This window comes from Metopolophium dirhodum, chromosome 1 (genome assembly GCF_019925205.1).
Source record: "Metopolophium dirhodum isolate CAU chromosome 1, ASM1992520v1, whole genome shotgun sequence".
In the NCBI taxonomy this organism is placed as follows: Eukaryota; Metazoa; Arthropoda; class Insecta; order Hemiptera; family Aphididae; genus Metopolophium; species Metopolophium dirhodum.
This window is the reverse complement of record NC_083560.1, coordinates 10,293,969-10,303,108: the sequence shown is the minus strand read 5'-3', so window position 1 is coordinate 10,303,108 and position 9,140 is coordinate 10,293,969. Positions and strand designations below refer to the sequence as shown.

The following is a 9,140-nucleotide window of genomic DNA, read 5'->3' as shown; positions in this document are numbered from 1 at the left end:
TAATTAAACTTAAAATCAAAAATATTTTTTAAGGAACCTTATAGAGAAGCACTTAATTATATTTTATTTTTAAAACAAGTTATGGATATTTTAAGATTGTAACATATAATTATTTATTTATTAATTTATTTTGATTAAACGGGCTGAGCCCTTTTGATACAAATAAACAATACACGCAAACAATTAGATATACAATGTGTCCTGTGAACAGGTGGGTATGTTAGTTAATGGCACAGTAAAATGGCTTTAAAATAAAAACCTATCAATAATATTCTCACCTTTAAGTTTCATAATTAATGGCTTCGTCTGAACCGGCAGAATTATCTTCAAGAAAGTCAATGTCTGAAAAATTGTCAATACATTGGATCGACTTCCTTGTATGTGGTACATCATATATTTCAGTTTTATAAGTATAATCCAATGTATGAACTAAAAACGATAAACCCGTCAGTAGCTTTTAGTTTTGGCGAACATTTAAAATAGGAGATTTGAGTAATATACTTACATAAGGGTCTGTGAATTAGACATTATTAATTTTCTAAGCCTTTTCTGGGCGAACTAAAATCATCATCGGTAATGTCTCCAAATCCTTTATTTATATGTTCATATTCTTTGAACTCATTGTTGGAGAAACACAATTTTCTGAAAATGTCAAGTTGTATAAAATATCTAAATATCAAATTCATGAATCATATTAAACGATTTTACCTCTTTCCAATTTACTGGTCCGTGCTCAGGCCTCAGAGTAGTACCAGTGTTGCTGTAAATGATTTACATCTATTTTCCTTCTCTATCCCAGACAAGTGGTTTGGATTATGTTTTGACTGGCCATTATACCTACTGATTAACCGAGCCTTGTTTATAATCACTGATTGCGAAATGATTACCGCAGATTCTATGCCGGATGAAATTGAGTAATGATTTGATTTGAAGATTTTTAGCCATTATTTCCTTTTATTTTCATTTTTTGGAATCTATATTTGTGAACAAATTAGCAAATTAGTCTGAGCCCATATTATTATGAAATATAATCAGTACAATTGGAAAATAATAATTACAAATTAAAATTAAGGTAATGTGGTGGGCCGACACTTTGGATGTTTCACTAAAAACTAAAAAGAATACACTTATGCATGGTAATTTTTTACTAAAATGTATGAATATAACTCTGTAGTCTGTACGAATGTAGTCTGCGAACAAGTAAATAATATTATGTTCTTATTTATTTGATAACAATTATTATTGCTATCTTAGTGATAAGTCAGAACGGTTATCTATTGGTGGTACTACTGGCCGATGTGGTGGGCATTCAATTTTACCGAAATCCGAAACATCGGGAAATGCTGCCTCCACGACCACGATTTAAGAAGACGTACGTCGACTGCCTTACCCAGTGGCGTCCGCAGGGGGAGAGGCTAACGGGCTGAAGCCCCCCCCCCCATTACCCGTATTATTATCTCTTAAAAAAAATAAATATTTATCAAGTTTCAACTGTCAACTATAATAAGCAAGACGTAAATTTCATATAGGTACGTCTTACCAGAATGAATTCATTTTTGAAAAAACATTGTATTTGCATACCATGTTTCCTAAAATTATCGTTATTTTTTCGGTAAAAGTATGAACTACTTGTATGAAAGACCTTGTATTAAATTTTCTAGTCTTAGCTTATACAAATTTAATATTTTATAAGTTTTGAACTACAAATTAACTGTGGTTTTGACAAAATTTGAAATTTAAATGCTTATAAAAAATAACCATACCTGTATTATTATTACTTTTACAAAAAATATTTATCAACTGTCAACTATAGTAAGTACGACGTAAATTGTATATACGTCTTACCAGAATGAATTCATTTTTGAAAAAAACATTTTATTTGTATACCAATTTTCCTAAAATTATCTGTAATTTTTCGGAAAGAGTATGGACTACTTGTATGAAAGACTTTGTATTAAATTGTCTAGCCTTAGCTATACACATTTAATATCTTATAAGTTTTGAACTACGAATTCACCGTGGTTTTGACGAAATTTGAACTTTAAATGCTTATAAAAAATAACCATGATGCCTATATTTTGGCTATAATAAAAACTTACGTATTACATAATTAAGCTTAATGACCGGATAAACAATTTTTTATTGACATTTATAGAAAAAAATTTTAATTAATCAAATACAATCCAAGTGAGGACGGTATAACCAAGCTGGTTACCAAAAATTTTTAATACATTTTCATTTTTTTTTCTCCAATTATTTTAAAAAGCACTGAGCATTTTCAATTTCGACCTCTAAAAGTACAATTTGCTTCCAAAAACATACATCAGGCATCAAAGTTTATGATCAGAGCATTTTTTCCACCAGAAAAGTTGAGAAGTTATAAACATTTTAAAATACCTCGAATAAACGTCTGAAATTATTAGACAGGTCAAAATAAAAATAAAATTGTAACTAATTTTCAAGCCCCCCCTCCATTGAAAAATCCTGCGTACGCCACTGACCTTACCGTCGACAACGCCACCTCTCCGCACGGGCATGGACCAATTGCGCCTAAAACAAAATTTGTATTTTAGGGTCAGTCTACCAATTGCGCCTCTTATATTTTACGGTTAGTACACCAATTGCGCTCTTTATATTTTACGGTCAATATACCAATTGCGCTTGTATTCAAATTAACCTAGCGGCTACCTTCAAATATAAAAATATTGTTGTTCGATCTAATTCCATCAACATCAACATAAAAACACCAAAATTCTTAAAAATTAAAAACGTATTTATTGATCAATAATTGATTACTGGTTATTATATTATATTTTATAACAGTATCGGGAATTGTATCGAACGATATTATTATTACGCACATATTTTGATTACGGAAGTATGCATTTGAGTGATGGACGAAAACAAGTTTTCATTATCATCGGATATATTTTATCAGGCTAATTGACAGCCTAATAAACTGTAATACTGTATATAGAATAACATTTTGATGATACCCAATATTTATGTCTTTTTAGTCGTTTAGTATTAGTTTGAGTTGTTTGAAGTTACAATATGGATCGTTTTAAACAAGCTCTTAGTGAAAAAGGTAAACCGTTATTAGTTCTCGATGAGTTTAAGTTTCGAAAATGCACCATCTCAAAAAATGGAATAAAATGGAGATGTACAGTTATATCGTGTACTTCGAATTTTTTATGTTATGTAAGTGAAACGGTTACTTATAGGTCATGAGTTAAGTGCTGCCCTTAATTCATGTACGGTAAGTAGTGCTAAGGTAATAAAATTAACAGAAATATTATAACCTATTTTACAGAAAAACCAAAAATAAGGAACTTCACATAGTTTGTTTTAAGAAATTACGGGTCGACATTTTTACAGTTGGCATAAATTATATTTCAGTCACCAAATACTTGATCTCAACCCCCCGTAAAAATCGTATAACTCCGGTCGAGCATTTATTATATAATTATAACTGACTAATAAGTTTTCCTTAGGTAGTGTAAAATGTATAAGCGCAATTGGTCTATCGACCCTAAACATTTTAGAGCGCAATTGGTATATCAACCCTAAAATGTTTAGAGCGCAATTGGTATATGAAAAGGTAATTTTAAGCGCAATTGGTAAACTCCCCTCCGCACAACCAGACAACACGGAAAAACACCTCTGTGCTTTACGCGTTTCGGACCTGTAAAATAATACGGTATTGTCGACATCCGATAATTATTTCGTCTTTGTATAATATAGTTACGACTTCGGTTACGACTCAGTTCGTTCTTTATTTCGCTAAACTAAACCGTGTGTGTTGTGTTATTATTTCTCCTCCAATCAACACCCGCACACACTCACAGCGACCGGCCTACCGCGGACATCATTACACGCCATCACACCGAATGCTGTTCCGTACCGACCGCTAATCCTATGAATAAGGGCTGCACTCGGGGCCGGCTCTTGACAAAATGTGTACACGGGCAAATTCAAAATTTGCCACCCTTTCGTTTTGATCTCTCTATATTTACCCCTTGTCCCCTTAACCATATCCTCAAAAATATTCACGTCAACTTCGGGTTGAAGTTGCAGTATATCTTATACGTTATAGTTATAATTACAGCTCGCGTTATAGTTATGATTTATAATTCGCAAAAAAAAATATTTTTATTCTATTATAGACAATTAATTAATATATTAAAGGATAAAGAATTTTTATTTTTTTGACTGACTGGAACCACCTTTAGGGGATATCAATTCTATACCACTTTTTCAGACTAATAGACCTATTTTAATTGTTGATATAGATTAAGGTACAATAATGTATACAATAATACAAACATCTTATTAGTATTAAAAATAATAATCTTTGTAATTACTAATAAATTAGCATCGCTGAAAAAAGTTAAGTATAACTAGATTTCATTTAATTATTGTAATAATAATAATCACGAATATTACAATTTATGATGACGGCTGGATTACGATATAATCTAAAACTACGTACGGTACGTACCTACCTACTATTGTCCGTGGAGACTCAAATAATAAGTACTTTAATCATTGCTGCCTAGTTATTATTTGTACAGCTGTACCTGTATGTCGTTCCTTAACAAAAATGCCCAAAAGAAAATTATCAGATTTTTTTTCACAAAACAAAATAACTAAGATTTCAGAGCCCCAAGATTCGCATCATGAAACGATTGACTCGGATTTAGATGAACTGCCTACGCCTACCTCTACAAAAAAAGGTAAAGAAAAAAGATTTTATAATAAAAAATGGGACTACGTATAATTTTTATACAGATATACAGTTTACAATACAATTCATAAGGTCGAATAACTTTAATTAATATTCATGCTCAATACTAATATAATATATTATGCCTATTATAACAATTATTATCAAAATTATTAATTATATAATTTATTAATATACATACTAATAAATATTAAATAATTATATAGGTACAATTTTGTTATATAAAAATATACTTATACAAATCATACAATGTGTTATAACTTATAACATGGGTACGATACCTGAAAGTTTTCAGCCATACCGTTGTTTGTAATTAACTGTAAAAAGATGGGTAAGTGGATGTCGCTCTGCTGTACAGTAGGTGACAAGTGGGTCACAGTAATGGATGGTGTTAAATTTGAATTCAATGATATAATATCATTTTATAAGAAAAACGATTTTGAGCGAAAACGTCAGTCAGCCTATGATATTACTAAGTATATATTTTGATGATATTATTGTGAATAAAGTAATTTATATATTTACTTATTTACGTGGAACCTTGTTTTAAATTTTAAATCCTTAACTATAAAAGTTGAACATTTTATAAATTTCCAACTACAAAATAATTATTAAATTTTAAATTTGATAAATTTTGTCAAAAATCGGACTTTAAATTCTTATAAAAAAAATGTTGCCTAATCATTTAAAACTTATTGAACATTTTCACGTTCGTTTACCTAGTCAACTTTTTTTTTAATTTGTGTCAGTTCATCATTATTTATTTGTATATTTAAAATATTAAAATTAAAAATTACTTTTTATTTTTTGTTATTAAATTAATAATTATAATTTTAACTAATATATATAGAGAAATAACTAACACAAAGATTGTGAACTTTAATAAGAGTTGACTTTATTTTGTTTTTTGTTGTTGATGTTATAGGCACCTAACCAAAATATTTAAATTCCAACAAAAGCACTGACGGAATAATTATATTACACCCATGCAAAATAAAATATTTACTGATATTAATTAAAAATGTAGAAACAATTATAAATTGTATATTAAATTAAAATTTGTTTTATCCTTAAAATATTAGTAGGTAATGTTAAGCTTTTGAAGTCTTTGGGGCACCGGTTAAACTTCTCTAATTATTTTTAAATGTTCCATACGACTATACATAATTTTTAGTATTTTTTACACATACTAGAACTAGAACCCCAGTCACAAAATTTAAAAAATTTAAAAATAACGACCATGAGGGTCAATTGAACACCCTACTATCAAGTAAATAAAAAAAATAAATGTTACCATAAATATAAGTTCATGAAAATGCGTCAGAGGAGGTTCTGGTGGTGTTTCTATGGTAACATACCAAAATTTACCAAATTTACGTAATTTTTTATCGGAAAATTACCAAAAAAAAAATTCACGTAAATTTTACATCTCGAATTGTAACAATAAATCAGGAACCTTGCATTTAATTTTCACGATTTTTACCCAATAAATAAAATTGTATTGCTATTTATAGAAAAAAAAACTAAAAATTGAAAACTGAGTATGTCCGTAAACAGCTCAAAAAAAGTTAAATTATTTTATAAATGTTATTGTGTACAGAAAATGCTAATATAAACATTCAGTGAAATTTTCAAGTATCTACAGTAATACGTTTTTTAATTACAACAAAATAAAAAAATCGTTACATGAGAAATCGAGTGAATATCAAATGTTGTAAAAATATGTATTTCAAACGCTTATAAAAATTTAATTTGACTTTCTTGTAGACATTTTTTTTTTTGATAAAGGTAGAGAAACTTGTGGATAATCTTGTAATACATTTTCAAATCTCAGATTTAAAAAGAAAATTTTTTATGAATTTCTAACTCGAATTCCAAATTTTTATCATTTTTACGTATTTTGTCTATATTTGAACTTTAAATGCTTATAAAAAAAAATTGTGATTATGGATTTTTAATTTTTTTCATCTGCCTTTGAAACAAAAGCCTAGGAACCGAAAAAATACGAAAAACCACCTAAAATTTGGATTTTAATTTCTAACGCTTTGTGTATCACCATAGAAACGAATAAAAAAAAAATATTTCAATATCAATTCAACTTACAGGCTATAATAAATAATAACAATATAAAATATCCAGACTGACAAACCGTCGCCGCTCAGAATCGTTTTTCTTATACAATGATATTATATCATTGAATTCAAGTTTAATACAATCCATTATACATTGACTCACTTGTAACCTACTGTACAGCAGAGCTACATCCACTTACCCGCTTTTTTAAATTTGTTTTGTACATATTATTATTTAATAATTAAAAACTCAAACATTTTATATCGTCTTATATAATTAATATGATATATTTATTTAATAAAGAGTAATTGGGCGGTAGGGCTTTGCTCTCGCGGCTCTGTTTTCGGAAAATTATCCGGACCCTCCCCATGACAAATTCCTAAATACGCCACTGACTTCGATCCGGATATGCTGATACCGCGGGCCGCGCACTCGCTACGCGTAGCTCCGCCGACGTCCACTGTTGTAACGTTTTACCAGTCATAATGTACGATTGAATTACAATTAATATGATCGTTAAACTGTTGGGCGGCGAGGTAGGGTTCATACCCACTTTGCCGAATCCCAATGCGCCGACAAATATACCAGTTTTTAATTATTTTAAAAATATTCCCATTTTGCCGACAGTCTAATTTTTGCCGACGTCTCGGTTCGCTGGCAAATTATACCGGTTTTATAATATAGATAGAGTTGTCCCAATTCGCCGATAGGTGACGATAACTTATCAAAAACGGATATGACAGCGATAATATTATAGTATGTTGTTCATAAGTTCACTGATTAAATGTTTTTCCACACATCAGATCCATGGGAGTATATAGATCATAGATGTGTGAATTCAATACATTCCAGCCGTTTTAACAGTGAAAATCGGTATTTAATAGACAATTAAAACGAGCTTTCTAAAAATTAATTAAAATGGATCCAATATTGTTTTTTTTATGTTATATTGACTAGGCAATTTTAATTTGACAATTTATATACAATAATTTTTTATAAGTTATATTGACTTTTATTATATACCTAATATATAATATAATATACTTATATTTTTTTTAGATTATTTATACATGAACAATTGAACAATTTATACTGATTCATATTTTTTTTAAATATCATATTATATAATATATAATATTTTTTTTTTTAAAGTTATATTGACTAGGCATATTTTTTTTAATTTGACAATTTATATACAATAATTTTTTTTTAAGTTATATTGACTTATTATATACCTAATAATATATAATATAATGTACTTATATTTATTTTAGATTATTTATACATGAACAATTGGACAATTTATATTGACTTTTATATCTTTTTTAAATATCATATTATATAATATAATATACAATATATTTTTTTTAATATTCGACGAACTGGAAGGTCGGTGAATCGAAAGTCGGCAAACTGGCAGGCGGTGAATTGGGATTCGGCCAATCGGTGTTTGGTGTGCGTTCGAGGTTAAGAGAGAGACTTTGTGTTTGAAGTACGTGAATTTCGCGTGATGTTTACGGATATTATATTTCGTGTTAGGTGAGCTAGCGACGGTGCCACCGTTGCGTTCCAAGAATAACGGAACCGGGTCAACAGGCTCGGCGGCGGCAAGTGCAACTGAGTACTGACTGGTTTTGGCCTGCGCGCTGCGCTGTTATCGGCGGTATTGCCGCGGCACGAAACTACGAATAGTAAGCGTTGGGCGGTGTGGCGGTACGTTATGTAACTGCTTCCCACAGCCGTATCTCGGTTAGCGCGGAATTCCCTTTTACGTACCAAAATACTTATTACGTAATCCTAAAAGACGCCACACACCGCAGCGGTAGCGGTAAAATTGTGTCCGGACTCATTTTGCCGCTACCGCCACCACCGCCACCGCTGCAGTGTGTGGGTACCTTAACTTGGGAATCCTAGCTAACTTGAAAACACACTCGTATATCTAAATACTATATTATAATAATATGGGCAATTAATCCGAGGTATGTGAAAACAAGATGACTCTTACGTTTTCGCTAGGAGATGATTCAATTTGACACGGGCTATGGTTGCTGGTGTGTCCGTCCGCGACAGTCCGGTCGCGATTGTGGAGTGGTGGTGAAAGAAGTACCTACACAAAACGATTAAGATATTTTAGTTTAAGTGACGAAACGCTAATTAAACATTCGCCGTATTTACGCAGTTGATTGCCGGTACGAGAGGAGGGCGGACAGAGTTGAACTGTACGTGACGTGGCGTCGTGTGTGATGGTCGTCGGTGACACGGTACAAAAAAAAATTACATAAGTTATCGTAACGACAGTGCGAGAGAAAAGCCGCCGGCG

General features: G+C 30.7%; 1 long non-coding RNA gene across 1 annotated transcript; it reads right to left on the bottom strand.

Annotated features, from left to right (window-relative positions):
- Positions 1-292: 292 nt before the first annotated feature.
- LOC132936725 (uncharacterized) lies at positions 293-9,140 on the bottom strand. Its single transcript, XR_009663528.1, has 5 exons — positions 8,996-9,140; positions 8,826-8,927; positions 709-974; positions 506-642; positions 293-429 (listed from the first exon to the last, which is right to left on the bottom strand). It is a non-coding gene; the product is annotated as an uncharacterized LOC132936725 (long non-coding RNA).